Source organism: Petromyzon marinus, unplaced genomic scaffold (assembly GCF_048934315.1).
Source record: "Petromyzon marinus isolate PM22_M1 ecotype Great Lakes invasive population unplaced genomic scaffold, UKy_Petmar_22M1.pri1.0 PM_G_Scaffold_49, whole genome shotgun sequence".
Classification (NCBI taxonomy): Eukaryota; Metazoa; Chordata; class Hyperoartia; order Petromyzontiformes; family Petromyzontidae; genus Petromyzon; species Petromyzon marinus.
The window spans coordinates 1-17,110 of record NW_027423001.1 but is presented as its reverse complement, the minus strand read 5'-3'; the positions used below and the strand labels follow the sequence as shown (position 1 = coordinate 17,110).

The 17,110-nt window shown below is 52.4% G+C and overlaps 1 long non-coding RNA gene across 2 annotated transcripts; it reads right to left on the bottom strand.

Annotated features, from left to right (window-relative positions):
- Positions 1-2,409: 2,409 nt before the first annotated feature.
- On the bottom strand, positions 2,410-15,367 carry LOC142917403 (uncharacterized). 2 transcript variants are annotated; one of them, XR_012936980.1, is made up of 4 exons: positions 15,177-15,367; positions 6,993-7,124; positions 6,470-6,662; positions 2,410-4,057 (listed from the first exon to the last, which is right to left on the bottom strand). It is a non-coding gene; the product is annotated as an uncharacterized LOC142917403 (long non-coding RNA). The 2 variants fall into 2 exon arrangements; XR_012936979.1 differs by lacking the exon at positions 2,410-4,057 and having other exon boundaries at positions 6,306-6,662.
- Between the last annotated feature and the right edge of the window lie 1,743 nt (positions 15,368-17,110).

Below are 17,110 nucleotides of genomic sequence, written 5' to 3'. Positions count from 1 at the left end.
GTCACCACTCAGCATGACCTCAACGGCATGAAGTGCCAGCGGGAGGTGTAACTCGCTAGTGACGTCATGTCACCAAGGTATTCACGCTCCCCCAACCCCGTCCACAGCGCTCTTGAGCGTGACGTCACCTCCGCTTGGGTCACTGCCGATATCAATCCAGTGGCAATCCTTATTTGGGCAAAGCTACGCCCAGTGACTGCGGTTCATTAACATAATGTATCCGTTGAAGCCGTCGGGTTCAGCAGCCACGCCCCATCCCTCGACATATGGCCAGTTAACATTAACATAATTTATTCAGTTACGGAGCCGCTCTTTACGGGAGGGGCGTGTCTCTTACCCCGGAAGTGACGTTATGTTACCTGCTTACACGTGTGACGTCACGAGGTAACAGGAGGCTGCCGATCCACGCTTGCACTGAAATCCGAGGTGAGAAATTCTCATGGTGGTGGTGGTTGTTGTTGTTGTTTACCAAGGTAGAGCCTCGCTCTCTCTCTCGTAGGGATGTCAGTTGAGTAGCAGCGAGCATGGGAATCGATGTCCAGGTTGGAACTTTACAACGCGGGGCCTAGCCACGCGGGGCCTTGCCTCCTGCCCTCGCCTGATTGCATTCACTTTAATTATCTCGCTTAAGTTTAATTTGTCTTCACCCGGCTCGTCACTTTGTAACTTTGTTTTATTGTAAATATTCACGCAGTTTTTATTTTCGTTCTTTTGTTACCAGGCCAAGCCCGCTTGAGCTGCTATACCGCTCTTGTTATCAGAAGCGACCTGCCCACAACAACACAAGGTGAGGCTTTGTCAACGTGTGTGAATGTTTTGACTTAAAACTTTCGTGACTGCAGGAATTAATATTCCTGGTTTATTCGGTAAAGTCACGTAGATAGAAAATAAAATAATACAAAAAAATGAAAAATATTTTTTTTAAATAAAGCAATAAACCCACGACGTTTCGATCGCAACACAAGTGGTCTTTATCTTATTAAATTTAATCTGTTATCTTTATTTTCTATCTACGTGACTTTACTGAAAGAACCAACAATACGTGCGTCAATGTATCTATCGGTCAAAGACGCTAAGCGCGTGCCGCTGTTGACTCTGAATGTGTGGAGGGGAACACCTTCACCACGGGGAGAGAGAGACAGAGACACGGATAGCCTCGGCTATGTTGATTGATCCTCGATTCATTACTTGGTGGAGTGAGGAAGAATTAATGCTGAGCAGATGAAGGTGGCCAGGCATGGTTCTGGTCACACCACCACCTGTTTACTCATGGCAGTGTGTGACAGTGTCAAATTTGTGTTTGAAGTAAAGTCTATTAACTCTGTTGAACACGAGGATATATAAAAACAATAGACGTCATGTCACCAAGGTATTCAACCCTCCCCCGTCCACCACGCTCTTGAGCGTGACGTCACCTCCGCTTGGGTCACCGCCGATATCGTTCCAGTGGCAATCCTTATTTGGGCAAAGCTACGCCCAGTGACTGGTGGCTCATTAACATAATGTGTTCGTTAAAGCCGTCGCGAGTTTATTGCGACGGATTCAGCGCCCACGCCCCCATCCCTCCACATATGGGCCGGCCTCATTAACATAATTTATTCAGTGGGAGAGCCGGGGGAAGTGACGTCATACTACGTCATACTACCTGCTGCCACCTGCGCTCTTGCATTGAAATCCGAGGTGAGAAATTCTCATCGTTGTAGTGGTGGTGGTCGTTTTGGTGGTTGTTGTTGTTTACCAAGGTAGAGCCTCTCTCTCTCGTAGGGATGTCAGTTGAGTAGCTCCTCCCCCCTCACTCTATCTCTCCTCCCTGGCTTCTCCCGCCTCTCTTACCTACGTAGCCTCTTATCACGGCAACCCTTTTGCCCACTTCAGCAATTGTCTCTTGCTATGGCTGTCCCACCTGATGATGGACGCTTGTCGTGTTGCTAACGAAACGTCACGTGATTTAATTTATTTTCTACCTACCCACGTGATGACTTTACCGAAAGACCCAAAGAGCGGCCGTCAATCTTGACTTCAAGTCAAGATTTGACGGCCACTGCGTGGCGCGCTTTCAGATGCGCTCCAGCAGCCGTCTGGAACGCTCTTCCTTCTGACATTCATTAAGTCGCTGGAGCTATGCGCTTTTGAATGAAGATTTGACTACGGAACTACCTATCGTACCCTTTGGTTCTTTCGGTAAAAAAAACAAAAAAAAATAGATCACGACGTTCCGATCGCAGCAACAAGCGACCGTCTTCACAGTCACTTTACCGGAAGAACCAAAGAGCGTGGATCCCTGCAGTCACGAAAGCTTCAAATCAGGATTGACGACTTTGTGTGTTCAGTTTGTCATCCTTCCCCAGCACCTCCGATGAGCACGGTTGGCTACGTACGGCGCGTAAGAAGTTCAACGTACGTACGCAATGAGGGGGTGCTTCTTTTATTCACACGCGGCACAGCGCAGGCCAACCTCATCTTCTCATTCTGAGCGCGGCGTCTCCGCCGGCCACACGCACGGTCGGTCACGCGGCGCCGTTCCACCCGTCCGCTCTCGGCTTCGCCGCTGGCCGGCGGCGTGCCGGGAAGGGCGGCGACGGAACCCCCGCAGGAGATCTTCCGCGCGCGGCCGCACGACGGAGAGAGACGACGGCGAGCGGCAACGCAGCCCGGGACCCAAGGCTCCACGCGCGAGCCCCGAGTCCTCCTCCGCCCACCGCTTCTGTCGCCGCAAAGTGCGGCTAGGCTCCGCCTCTGGCCACGCCCTATCGCGGAACCTTCCAGAGGGTTCCCGGCGAGCCCCGCCCATTTACCCTTGGCCTAGATACCTCTCCCTTTCGGATTGGATGTTGCTTTAGCGGTGCCTGTACCCGTGCTTCCGTTTTCTAACCAACAGGTGTCATCATGTCATTACATCACCCCCCCCCACCCCCCCCCCCCGTAATAAAAAAACATGTAGCCTTCCTGGCTAATATCTTGTTTGGTTCTTTCGGTAAAGTCACCACGTAGAATGAGAATAAAATAAAACAATAAAATTCTCACGACGTTTCGGCCACGACACAAGTGGCCTTCTTCAGGTGAAAGGAACAAACCTGTCGGGACGACAGAGCTACAATAAATGACGGAGCTTCAATAATGAAGCTCTGAAGAAGGCCACCTGCGTTGTGGCCGAAACGTCGTGAGAATTTTATTGTTTTATTTTATTATTTTATTCTCATTCTACGCGGTGACTTTACTGAAAGAACCAAAGAAGATGAATCCTTACAGTCACGAAAGGTTTAAATCGAAATTTTCCTGGCTAATACTCAAATAACAGGTAAGTGCGCCCATGTGCAGGATAACAACAACAATATCTATAAAAGCAGGACTCCAGTTATTTTCCTTAAAAAGGCAGAACAATCCGCAGGAACAACACCTAAAGACGAGGGAACAAGGAGCGAAGGGAACATTTACGAAAGGGAACAAGACTTAGGAAAACGAACAGAACAGAACTGAACAACAACCATAACCTCTCCGCCATTCCCAAACCAATACCCAAAATATGGAATCAACGGAATCGCAAGCATTTGGACCGAGTTAACCTCGACCAGAACTGAACAACAACAACAACCACAACCTCTCCGCCATTCCCCGACCAATACCCAGAATATGGAATCAACGGAATCGCAAGCATTTGGACCGAGTTAACCTCGGCCAGAACTGAACAACAACAACAACCACAACCTCTCCGCCATTCCCGAGCAAATACCCAGAATCAGGAGTCAACGGAATCGCAAGCGTTTGGACCGAGTTCGCGACGCCGAGTTCCGTTGACGGGGGACGGGTCTTCCGCCCCTGCTCGGGCGGTGCGCGTGCCACGAGAACGGCCGGAGACACACGGGGTGCAACGCAGGAGGCACGGGTGCAGCAGGAGGCACGGGTGCAGCAGGAGGCACGGGTGCAGCAGGCTCGGCGGCAGCAGCCACCTCCCTCGGTCCCGGCGAGGCTTCGATGCGACGGGCGGCACGGCGCGATCCTTCCGACGCACGCCGTCTGAACGCACACGCCATCCCCGGCTCGCCGGACGCACTGGACGCTGGCGGACCAATTTTCGGAGACGGGGGAAGAGGCAATCCGTGGCAGGACAAACGGCTTCGGCCGAGACGGACGGACGAACCAACGGCGAAGGCCCAGCCGGAAACGCGCAAACTGCGGCCGCTTAACCTCGGCCACTTCCACGGGCTCTTGCCGGGGGGCTGATGCAGCTTAGGGGACGTAACCAACCGGCACCCGCAGGCAATGTAACCATGCTCCGTCACCGATGGGCCATGCTAGCACGTGATCCCGTTTCCCCGCAATACGTTCATTACTCTTTGGTTCTATTCGGTAAAGTCACGTATTTTTACCTACGTGGTGACTTTACCGAATAGAACCAAAGAGTATGGATCCTTGCAGTCACGAAAGCTTCAAATCTAGAATACGTTCGTTGTTTCGCCCGTGCTTTGGCGGCGTTAAATTTTGCCGCCTCCCGAGCCGTGGAAATGCATTGCGGGGTAATTTTCACATGCTCTGGGCAACTTGGATTTCCCCTTAGCCAGTGGCAAACCCAATTGGGCATCTACAGGGGGTACATTCTGCCTCCCATACATGAGAAAAAATGGTGAAAATCCCGTGGAAGTATGAGGGGCCATCCTATATGCAGCTAGTACACTCGGAACATGCAAATCCCAGTCCGTTTGCGCCGCGTCAATCGCCTGACAGAGCATGGAGGTCAGAGTTCTATTCAGGCGCTCCACCATCCCATCTGTCTGGGGGTGGTACGGCGACGTTTTAATTATCTTAGCACCTAAAGCGTCGCAAACCTCGCGCAGCAGTTTAGATGAGAAATTCAGAATTATCCTGTATATAAATCACAACAGTGTTTGTGTTCATCATCAAGTGCAGCAAACGATTTTCATCCACAGACGTCACTTATGCTCAGACGGCCTAAGCACAGCTCAATGGGGAACCAAATGAAGACGTGTATTTGTTATTGTGGCCATGCACTCTAAACTACGGACCACACAGTAAACCGCTGTGGTCTGCGCCCCTTCAACGCAGGAGAAATATCAAAACTAAACCACCTCTCTCCTGAAGCCCTCTCGCGAAGACCAGCAAGCCTCAGCGTCGGCATTTAGCTGCTGAGCACATCGCTGGTGCCGTCGCGCGCGAGAATGGAATTTCGGAATTGCTCGGATTTCGCACGATTCAGGAAAAATGACCCAAACACTCTCAGAAAGATCCTCAAAACTCGGGACGGACGGCAGCCAGGCGCGGTTCGTCCACCAGGGGGCGACAGGGGCGCTGACGAATGTAACTCCGGCCCCACGGGGTTCAAATTTGAGTGCGACAGCCACCGCAGTTGCCACAGCTCATCTGCAACGCGTCGTGAGACAAAGGCAAAGGCGCAGCTCTGCAACGTGTCGCTTGTGCCACGGCCCCCCGGGTGGGACGGACCTCCAACAGAAGATGCTGCGGTGAGCTCCTCTCGAGGGGCATCTGGGCCCTACACTTCCAAGCTATCCATCTGCTTGTTGAAATAGGCGAGAGTGCCCACACTTTACCCCACCACCACCACACGTGCGTCCTGACGATCGACTGCCCATTATGACTGCTTTGACTGCGATCACACCACAGATGCTTCCCAAAAGATCACGGCCGTGCGTCGTTTCTTCGGTATTGACGAGCAAAGCGAGCGGACGATACTGCGTCGCGAGGCAGTGAACCCCTTTCACCTTGCCTCGGCTGTGAAGCCCTTCCGTTTGATTTAATCTCGCACGACCTGAGGAATGCGAAATTAATTTCAGATTTGTTTCCACGAGGAACACATCGGTGGTGGTGGAGGGGTTTGTGATGCCGGCTGTCCAGGATTATAACTCATGCTGGGCGACCACTACGACACTGACGTTTAATGGCCAAAACAATAAACATTTGATATAAAATACCCAACATGATATATGGGTGGTTGAGTGTCTGGGTGAGTGGGTGGGTGGGTAAGTTGTTGGGTGAGTGGGTGGGTGGATGAGTGAGTGGGTGGATGAGTCAGTGGGTGAGTCGCCGGGTGAGTTGGTGAGCGGACAAGTGAGTGGCTAGATGAGGATGCTAATCTATGGGTCTCTTTGTGAATCTACCCCTTACAAATTTGTCCTCCTTCCGTACCCCTCACATCATCTCCCACGTGGCAAGTCCGATAAGACTCGATCTATAATCTCAATGGCATTTTTATGTGTATATCCCTCTGATCTCTCCGGCCTTGCCCCATCCCTCCCCCATCGTCCCTGCCTCTCCCCCCATCTCCCCCGCCTCTCTATCCCTCCTCTCTCTGTCTCTCCTCTCTGTGTCTCTCGCTCTGCCTTCGACCTGTCTCTCTCCACCCACCCCTCCCGCGACTTTCCTTCTGGCCCCCTCTTGCTCCCACCTGGCCTTGTCCGCGTCCTGCCTCTGCTCCTCCCTCTTGCCCTCGGCCCACCTCACTGCACGCTCTCCCCTCTGGGCGTCTTGATGTCCGTCATCTCTCCCTTCTTGCTCTTCCGTAATTTGAGGCTCCTCCTCTCTGCCCTGACTTCTTTTCCCTCCTCGCTCTCCTCTCCCTTCCCGCTCCATCGGAGCTCTTCGGTCGCTCTCCTCGTTCCCGAGCGACGGTGGCCGTGCGGGGAGCAAACCTGTAACGTCACAACCGTCACCGCCGTCAGCATCACCTCTAACACCGTCACCAACGCCATCAGCGTCACCAACGCCATCACCTCCAACACCGTCACCTCCGTCAGCACCATCAACAACAACAAGCGGCAGGCTACGTGCATATTCTTTGGATCTTTCGGTAAAGTCACGTAGATAAGTGACTTACCGTAAGACCCAAAGAATATGAATTCCTGCAGTCACAAAAGCTCTAAGTCACGGCTATAAGTGCACTTGAAGGTCACGTGAAGTGTCGAACGCCTGGTGCTGGCAGGAGGTCAAGGGACAGACCCAGGTGCCACGGGTCGACTCACTGAGCCTGCTGCCGCTCCTCTGCACTCCGTTGTTGCAGGAGGGCGACTGCCTCAAACTGCCCAGTAGCAGCGTCCTTCACGAGCCTCCTCCACTGACTCTGAAGATGGTCCACACAAACTCCACTCACTCATCTGTAGAACAGGGGGAGATCACACAAACTCCACTCACTCATCTGTAGAACAGGGGGAGATCACACAAACTCCACTCACTCACTCACTTTGTAGAACAGAGTGAGATCATACAAACTCCACTCACTCAATCTGTAGAACAGGGGGAGATCACACAAACTCCATTCACTCACTCTGTAGAACAGGGGGAGATCACACAAACTCCACTCACTCATCTGTAGAATAGGGGGAGATCACACACACTCCACTCACTCATCTGTAGGACAGGGGGAGATCACACAAACTCCACTCATCTGTAGAACAGGGGGAGATCACACAATCTCCACTCACTCATCTGTAGAACAGGGGGAGATCACACAAACTCCACTCACTCATCTGTAGAACAGGGGGAGATCACACAAACTCCACGCACTCATCTGAAGAACAGGGGGAGATCACACAAACTCCACTCACTCATCTGTAGAACAGGGGGAGATCACACAAACTCCACTCACTCATCTGTAGAACAGGGGGAGATCACACAAACTCCACTCACTCTGTAGAACAGGGGGAGATCACACAAACTCCACTCACTCACTCTGTAGAACAGGGGGAGATCACACAAACTCTACTCACTCATCTGTAGAACAGGGGGAGATCACACAAACTCCACTCACTCATATGTAAAACAGGGGGAGATCATACAAACTCCACTCACTCATCTGTAGAATAGGGGGAGATCACACAGACTCCACTCATTCATCTGTAGAACAGGGGAGATCACACAACCCCCACTCACTCACTCTGTAGAACAGCGGGAGATCACACAAACGCCACTCACTCATCTGTAGAACAGGGGGAAATCGCGCAAACTCCACTCACTCATCTGTAGAACAGGGGGAGATCACACAAACTCCACTCACTCATCTGTAGACCAGGGGGAGATCACACAAACTCCACTCACTCATCTGTAGAACAGGGGGAGATCACACAAACTCCACTCACTCATCTGTAGAACAGGGGGAGATCACACAAACTCCAGTCACTCATCTGTAGAACAGGGGGAGATCACACAAACTCCACTCACTCACTCTGCAGAACAGGGGGAGATCACACAAACTCCACTCACTCACTCTGTAGAACAGGGGGAGATCACACAAACTCCAGTCACTCATCTGTAGAACAGGGGGAGATCACACAAACTCCACTCACTCTGTAGAACAGGGGGAGATCACACAAACTCCACTCACTCACTCTGTAGAACAGGGGGAGATCACACAAACTCTACTCACTCATCTGTAGAACAGGGGGAGATCACACAAACTCCACTCACTCATATGTAAAACAGGGGGAGATCATACAAACTCCACTCACTCACTCTGTAGAACAGGGGGAGATCACACAAACTCCACTCACTCACTCTGTAGAACAGGGGGAGATCACACAAACTCCACTCACTCATCTGTAGAACAGGGGGAGATCACACAAACTCCACTCACTCTGTAGAACAGGGGGAGATCACACAAACTCCACTCACTCACTCTGTAGAACAGGGGGAGATCACACAAACTCCACTCACTCATCTGTAGAACAGGGGGAGATCACACAAACTCCACTCACTCTGTAGAACAGGGGGAGATCACACAAACTCCACTCACTCACTCTGTAGAACAGGGGGAGATCACACAAACTCTACTCACTCATCTGTAGAACAGGGGGAGATCACACAAACTCCACTCACTCATATGTAAAACAGGGGGAGATCATACAAACTCCACTCACTCATCTGTAGAATAGGGGGAGATCACACAGACTCCACTCATTCATCTGTAGAACAGGGGAGATCACACAACCCCCACTCACTCACTCTGTAGAACAGCGGGAGATCACACAAACGCCACTCACTCATCTGTAGAACAGGGGGAAATCGCGCAAACTCCACTCACTCATCTGTAGAACAGGGGGAGATCACACAAACTCCACTCACTCATCTGTAGACCAGGGGGAGATCACACAAACTCCACTCACTCATCTGTAGAACAGGGGGAGATCACACAAACTCCACTCACTCATCTGTAGAACAGGGGGAGATCACACAAACTCCAGTCACTCATCTGTAGAACAGGGGGAGATCACACAAACTCCACTCACTCACTCTGCAGAACAGGGGGAGATCACACAAACTCCACTCACTCACTCTGTAGAACAGGGGGAGATCACACAAACTCCAGTCACTCATCTGTAGAACAGGGGGAGATCACACAAACTCCACTCACTCACTCTGTAGAACAGGGGGAGATCACACAAACTCTACTCACTCATCTGTAGAACAGGGGGAGATCACACAAACTCCACTCACTCATATGTAAAACAGGGGGAGATCATACAAACTCCACTCACTCACTCTGTAGAACAGGGGGAGATCACACAAACTCCACTCACTCACTCTGTAGAACAGGGGGAGATCACACAAACTCCACTCACTCATCTGTAGAACAGGGGGAGATCACACAAACTCCACTCACTCATCTGTAGAACAGGGGGAGATCACACAAACTCCACTCACTCTGTAGAACAGGGGGAGATCACACAAACTCCACTCACTCACTCTGTAGAACAGGGGGAGATCACACAAACTCTACTCACTCATCTGTAGAACAGGGGGAGATCACACAAACTCCACTCACTCACTCTGTAGAACAGGGGGAGATCACACAAACTCCACTCACTCATCTGTAGAACAGGGGGAGATCACACAAACTCCACTCACTCATCTGTAGAACAGGGGGAGATCACACAAACTCCAGTCACTCATCTGTAGAACAGGGGGAGATCACACAAACTCCACTCACTCACTCTGCAGAACAGGGGGAGATCACACAAACTCCACTCACTCACTCTGTAGAACAGGGGGAGATCACACAAACTCCAGTCACTCATCTGTAGAACAGGGGGAGATCACACAAACTCCACTCACTCTGTAGAACAGGGGGAGATCACACAAACTCCACTCACTCACTCTGTAGAACAGGGGGAGATCACACAAACTCTACTCACTCATCTGTAGAACAGGGGGAGATCACACAAACTCCACTCACTCATATGTAAAACAGGGGGAGATCATACAAACTCCACTCACTCACTCTGTAGAACAGGGGGAGATCACACAAACTCCACTCACTCACTCTGTAGAACAGGGGGAGATCACACAAACTCCACTCACTCATCTGTAGAACAGGGGGAGATCACACAAACTCCACTCACTCATCTGTAGAACAGGGGGAGATCACACAAACTCCACTCACTCTGTAGAACAGGGGGAGATCACACAAACTCCACTCACTCACTCTGTAGAACAGGGGGAGATCACACAAACTCTACTCACTCATCTGTAGAACAGGGGGAGATCACACAAACTCCACTCACTCACTCTGTAGAACAGGGGGAGATCACACAAACTCTACTCACTCATCTGTAGAACAGGGGGAGATCACACAAACTCCACTCACTCATATGTAAAACAGGGGGAGATCATACAAACTCCACTCACTCATCTGTAGAATAGGGGGAGATCACACAGACTCCACTCATTCATCTGTAGAACAGGGGAGATCACACAACCCCCACTCACTCACTCTGTAGAACAGCGGGAGATCACACAAACGCCACTCACTCATCTGTAGAACAGGGGGAAATCGCGCAAACTCCACTCACTCATCTGTAGAACAGGGGGAGATCACACAAACTCCACTCACTCATCTGTAGACCAGGGGGAGATCACACAAACTCCACTCACTCATCTGTAGAACAGGGGGAGATCACACAAACTCCACTCACTCATCTGTAGAACAGGGGGAGATCACACAAACTCCAGTCACTCATCTGTAGAACAGGGGGAGATCACACAAACTCCACTCACTCACTCTGCAGAACAGGGGGAGATCACACAAACTCCACTCACTCACTCTGTAGAACAGGGGGAGATCACACAAACTCCAGTCACTCATCTGTAGAACAGGGGGAGATCACACAAACTCCACTCACTCTGTAGAACAGGGGGAGATCACACAAACTCCACTCACTCACTCTGTAGAACAGGGGGAGATCACACAAACTCTACTCACTCATCTGTAGAACAGGGGGAGATCACACAAACTCCACTCACTCATATGTAAAACAGGGGGAGATCATACAAACTCCACTCACTCACTCTGTAGAACAGGGGGAGATCACACAAACTCCACTCACTCACTCTGTAGAACAGGGGGAGATCACACAAACTCCACTCACTCATCTGTAGAACAGGGGGAGATCACACAAACTCCACTCACTCTGTAGAACAGGGGGAGATCACACAAACTCCACTCACTCACTCTGTAGAACAGGGGGAGATCACACAAACTCCACTCACTCATCTGTAGAACAGGGGGAGATCACACAAACTCCACTCACTCTGTAGAACAGGGGGAGATCACACAAACTCCACTCACTCACTCTGTAGAACAGGGGGAGATCACACAAACTCTACTCACTCATCTGTAGAACAGGGGGAGATCACACAAACTCCACTCACTCATATGTAAAACAGGGGGAGATCATACAAACTCCACTCACTCATCTGTAGAATAGGGGGAGATCACACAGACTCCACTCATTCATCTGTAGAACAGGGGAGATCACACAACCCCCACTCACTCACTCTGTAGAACAGCGGGAGATCACACAAACGCCACTCACTCATCTGTAGAACAGGGGGAAATCGCGCAAACTCCACTCACTCATCTGTAGAACAGGGGGAGATCACACAAACTCCACTCACTCATCTGTAGACCAGGGGGAGATCACACAAACTCCACTCACTCATCTGTAGAACAGGGGGAGATCACACAAACTCCACTCACTCATCTGTAGAACAGGGGGAGATCACACAAACTCCAGTCACTCATCTGTAGAACAGGGGGAGATCACACAAACTCCACTCACTCACTCTGCAGAACAGGGGGAGATCACACAAACTCCACTCACTCACTCTGTAGAACAGGGGGAGATCACACAAACTCCAGTCACTCATCTGTAGAACAGGGGGAGATCACACAAACTCCACTCACTCTGTAGAACAGGGGGAGATCACACAAACTCCACTCACTCACTCTGTAGAACAGGGGGAGATCACACAAACTCTACTCACTCATCTGTAGAACAGGGGGAGATCACACAAACTCCACTCACTCATATGTAAAACAGGGGGAGATCATACAAACTCCACTCACTCACTCTGTAGAACAGGGGGAGATCACACAAACTCCACTCACTCACTCTGTAGAACAGGGGGAGATCACACAAACTCCACTCACTCATCTGTAGAACAGGGGGAGATCACACAAACTCCACTCACTCATCTGTAGAACAGGGGGAGATCACACAAACTCCACTCACTCTGTAGAACAGGGGGAGATCACACAAACTCCACTCACTCACTCTGTAGAACAGGGGGAGATCACACAAACTCTACTCACTCATCTGTAGAACAGGGGGAGATCACACAAACTCCACTCACTCATATGTAAAACAGGGGGAGATCATACAAACTCCACTCACTCATCTGTAGAATAGGGGGAGATCACACAGACTCCACTCATTCATCTGTAGAACAGGGGAGATCACACAACCCCCACTCACTCACTCTGTAGAACAGCGGGAGATCACACAAACGCCACTCACTCATCTGTAGAACAGGGGGAAATCGCGCAAACTCCACTCACTCATCTGTAGAACAGGGGGAGATCACACAAACTCCACTCACTCATCTGTAGACCAGGGGGAGATCACACAAACTCCACTCACTCATCTGTAGAACAGGGGGAGATCACACAAACTCCACTCACTCATCTGTAGAACAGGGGGAGATCACACAAACTCCAGTCACTCATCTGTAGAACAGGGGGAGATCACACAAACTCCACTCACTCACTCTGCAGAACAGGGGGAGATCACACAAACTCCACTCACTCACTCTGTAGAACAGGGGGAGATCACACAAACTCCAGTCACTCATCTGTAGAACAGGGGGAGATCATACAAACTCCACTCACTCATCTGTAGAACAGGGGGAGATCATACAAACTCCATTCACTCATCTGTAGAACAGGGGGAGATCATACAAACTCCACTCACTCATCTGTAGAACAGGGGGAGATCATACAAACTCCATTCACTCATCTATAGAACAGGGGGAGATCATACAAACTCCACTCACTCATCTGTAGAACAGGGGGAGATCACACAAACTCCACTCACTCACTCTGTAGAACAGGGGGAGATCACACAAACTCCACTCACTCACTCTGTAGAACAGGGGGAGATCACACAAACTCCACTCACTCTGTAGGACAGGGGGAGATCACACAAACTCCACTCACTCTGTAGAACAGGGGGAGATCACACAAACTCCACTCTGTAGAACAGGGGGAGATCACACAAACTCCACTCACTCACTCTGTAGAACAGGGGGAGAATCACACAAACTCCACTCACTCATGTGTAGAACAGGGGGAGATCACACAAACTCCACTCACTCTGTAGGACAGGGGGAGATCACACAAACGCCACTCACTCATCTTTAGAAGAGGGGGAGATCACACAAACTCCACTCATCTGTAGAACAGGGGGAGATCACACAAACTCCAGTCACTCATCTGTAGAACAGGGGGAGATCACACAAACTCCACTCACATCAGCTAAGCCACGGATTATTAAATGCGAATTATAACTATCATTTGCATTATCAGCTGCTGTGTTGACCAACTATTCGAGCGAAACCATCAATAAAACGCAGACACACACCACACACACAGTCACACACCACAACAACAACAACAACCGCCATTCGCCACTAAGTGGCGGTGACGTCACCACGACGCTTGTGCCAGGCTATGTGCACCCTGAGGCCACGTGAAGTGTCGAACGCCCGCTTAGCAGGAGGTCACGGGGCAGACCCACACACAGTCACACACCACACACAGTCAGACACACACCACACACACACCACACACAGTCACACACCACACACACACAGTCACACACCACACACACACAGTCACACACACCACAGACACATCACACACACCACACACACCACAGAAACATCACACACAGTTACACACCACATACACAGTCACACATCACACACACACCACACACAGTCACACACCACACACAGTCACACACACCACAGACACATCACACACACCACACACAGTCACACACCACACACACACCACACACAGTCACACACCACACACACAGTCACACACATCACACACACACCACAGACACATCACACATACACACCACACACACACCACACACAGTCACACACCACACACACAGTCACACACATCACACACACACCACAGACACATCACACACACACACCACACACACACCACACACAGTCACATCACACACACCACACACAGACACACACCACACACACAGACACCACACACACACCACACAGTCACACACACCACACACACAGTCACACACACACCCCACACATACACCACACACACACACCACACACACACCACACACAGACACCACACACACTCACAGACACCACACACACACCACACACACACCACACACACACAGACCACACACACACACACCACACACACAGTCACACACACACCACACACACACACCACACACACACCACAAACACCACACACACATCACACACACACCACAGACACATCACACACACACCACACCACACACACACCACACACTACACACACACCACACACAGTCACACACACCACACACATACACCACACACACCACACACCACACACACAGTCACACACACCACACACACACCACACACACACACCACACACACCACACACACAGTCACACACACACCACACACACAGTCACACACACACCACACACCACACACACACCACACACATCACACCACACACACCACACACACAGTCACTGACCAGTTCTAGGCCCGCCCCAGGCTCTATCCACGTGGGTGACCCACTCGGCCCCCACACTCACCCCCAGCGAGGCGTCTTTGTCCTTGGGTGTGCACACGTGGAACGGCGCCTCTACTGCTGCTGTTGTTTCTGCTGTTGTGGTTGTTGTTTCTGCTGTTGTTGTTATCGTTGCTGTTACACCTCCCAGCGGGTTGATTGTCTCACGTGTCACGTGCCCTTCAAGACTCGCGGGCCATCTTCCGGAAGACTCTTCCGGCCGTCTCAAGCGTGGCGCGGGACGTCTTCCGGAAGACTCTTCCGGCCGTCTCACGCGTGGCGCGGGACGTCTTCCGGAAGACTCTTCCGGCCGTCTCAAGCGTGGCGCGGGACATCTTCCTGAAGACTCTTCCGGCCGTCTCACGCGTGGCGCGGGACATCTTCCGGAAGACTCTTCCGGCCGTCTCAAGCGTGGCGCGGGACATCTTCCGGAAGACCTCTTCCGGCCGTCTCACGCGTGGCGCGGGACATCTTCCGGAAGACCCTGCCGCCCTGCGAATGCGTCACGTGATCACAACCGCGCGCAGTCGCCTGTCCGTGTTAGCGGCACGGAACGTCGGACCTCCTGCACTCCACAAGAGGACATTGTTTCGTGTATAAACACACCACGACGGTGAGTGGGTGGGTGGGTGGCTGAGTGAGTGAGGGGGTGAGTGAGGGGGTGAGTGAGTGAGGGGGTGAGTGAGGGGGTGAGTGAGTGAGGGGGTGAGTGAGGGGGTGAGTGAGGGGGTTGGTGAGGGGGTGAGTGAGGGGGTGAGTGAGTGAGGGGGTGAGTGAGGGGGTGAGTGAGTGAGGGGGTGAGTGAGGGGGTGAGTGAGGGGGTTGGTGAGGGGGTGAGTGAGGGGGTGAGTGAGTGAGGGAGTGAGGGGGTGAGGGGGTTGGTGAGGGGGTGAGTGAGTGAGGGGGTGAGTGAGTGAGGGGGTTGGTGAGGGGGTGAGTGAGGGGATGAGGGGGTGAGTGAGTGAGGGGGTTTGTGAGGGGGTGAGTGAGTGAGGGGGTTGGTGAGGGGGTTGGTGAGGGGGTGAGGGGGTGAGTGAGGGGGTAGGTGAGGGGGTGAGTGAGGGGATTGGTGAGGGGGTTGGTGAGGGGGTGAGTGAGGGGGTGAGGGGGTGAGTGAGGGGGTAGGTGAGGGGGGTGAGTGAGGGGGTTGGTGAGGGGGTTGGTGAGGGGGTGAGTGAGTGAGGGGATTGGTGAGGGGGTGAGTGAGGGGGTAGGTGAGGGGGTGAGTGAGGGGGTTGGTGAGGGGGTTCGTGAGGGGGGTGAGTGAGTGAGGGGATTGGTGAGGGGGTGAGTGAGGGGGTGAGTGAGGGGGTGACTGAGGGGGTTGGTGAGGGGTGAGTGAGGGGGTTGGTGAGGGGGTGAGTGAGTGAGGGGATTGGTGAGGGGGTGAGTGAGGGGGTGAGTGAGGGGTGGGTGAGTGAGGGGGTGAGTGAGGGGGTTTGTGAGGGGGTGAGTGAGTGAGGGGTTTGTGAGGGGGTGAGTGAGTGAGGGGATTGGTGAAGGGGTGAGTGAGGGGGTGAGTGAGGGGGTGAGTGAGGGGGTTGGTGAGGGGGTGAGTGAGGGGGTTGGTGAGGGGGTGGTGAGGGGGTGAGTGAGGGGGGTGAGGGGATGGTGAGGGGGTGAGTGAGGGGGTGAGTGAGGGGGTGACTGAGGGGGTTGGTGAGGGGGTGAGTGAGGGGGTTGGTGAGGGGGTGAGTGAGTGAGGGGGGTGAGTGAGTGAGGGGGTTGGTGAGGGGGTGAGTGAGGGGGTTGGTGAGGGGGAGTGAGGGGGTGGGTGAGGGGGTGAGTGAGGGGGTGAGTGAGGGGGTGGTGAGGATGAGTGAGGGGGGGGGTAGGGGAGTGAGGGGGTGGTGAGGGGTGAGTGAGTGAGGGGGTTGGTGAGTGGGGTGAGTGAGGGAATGGTGAGGAGGCGTAGCGGTGGTTGGTAGCGGGTGTGGGAGGGGGTGTGTGAGGCGGGTG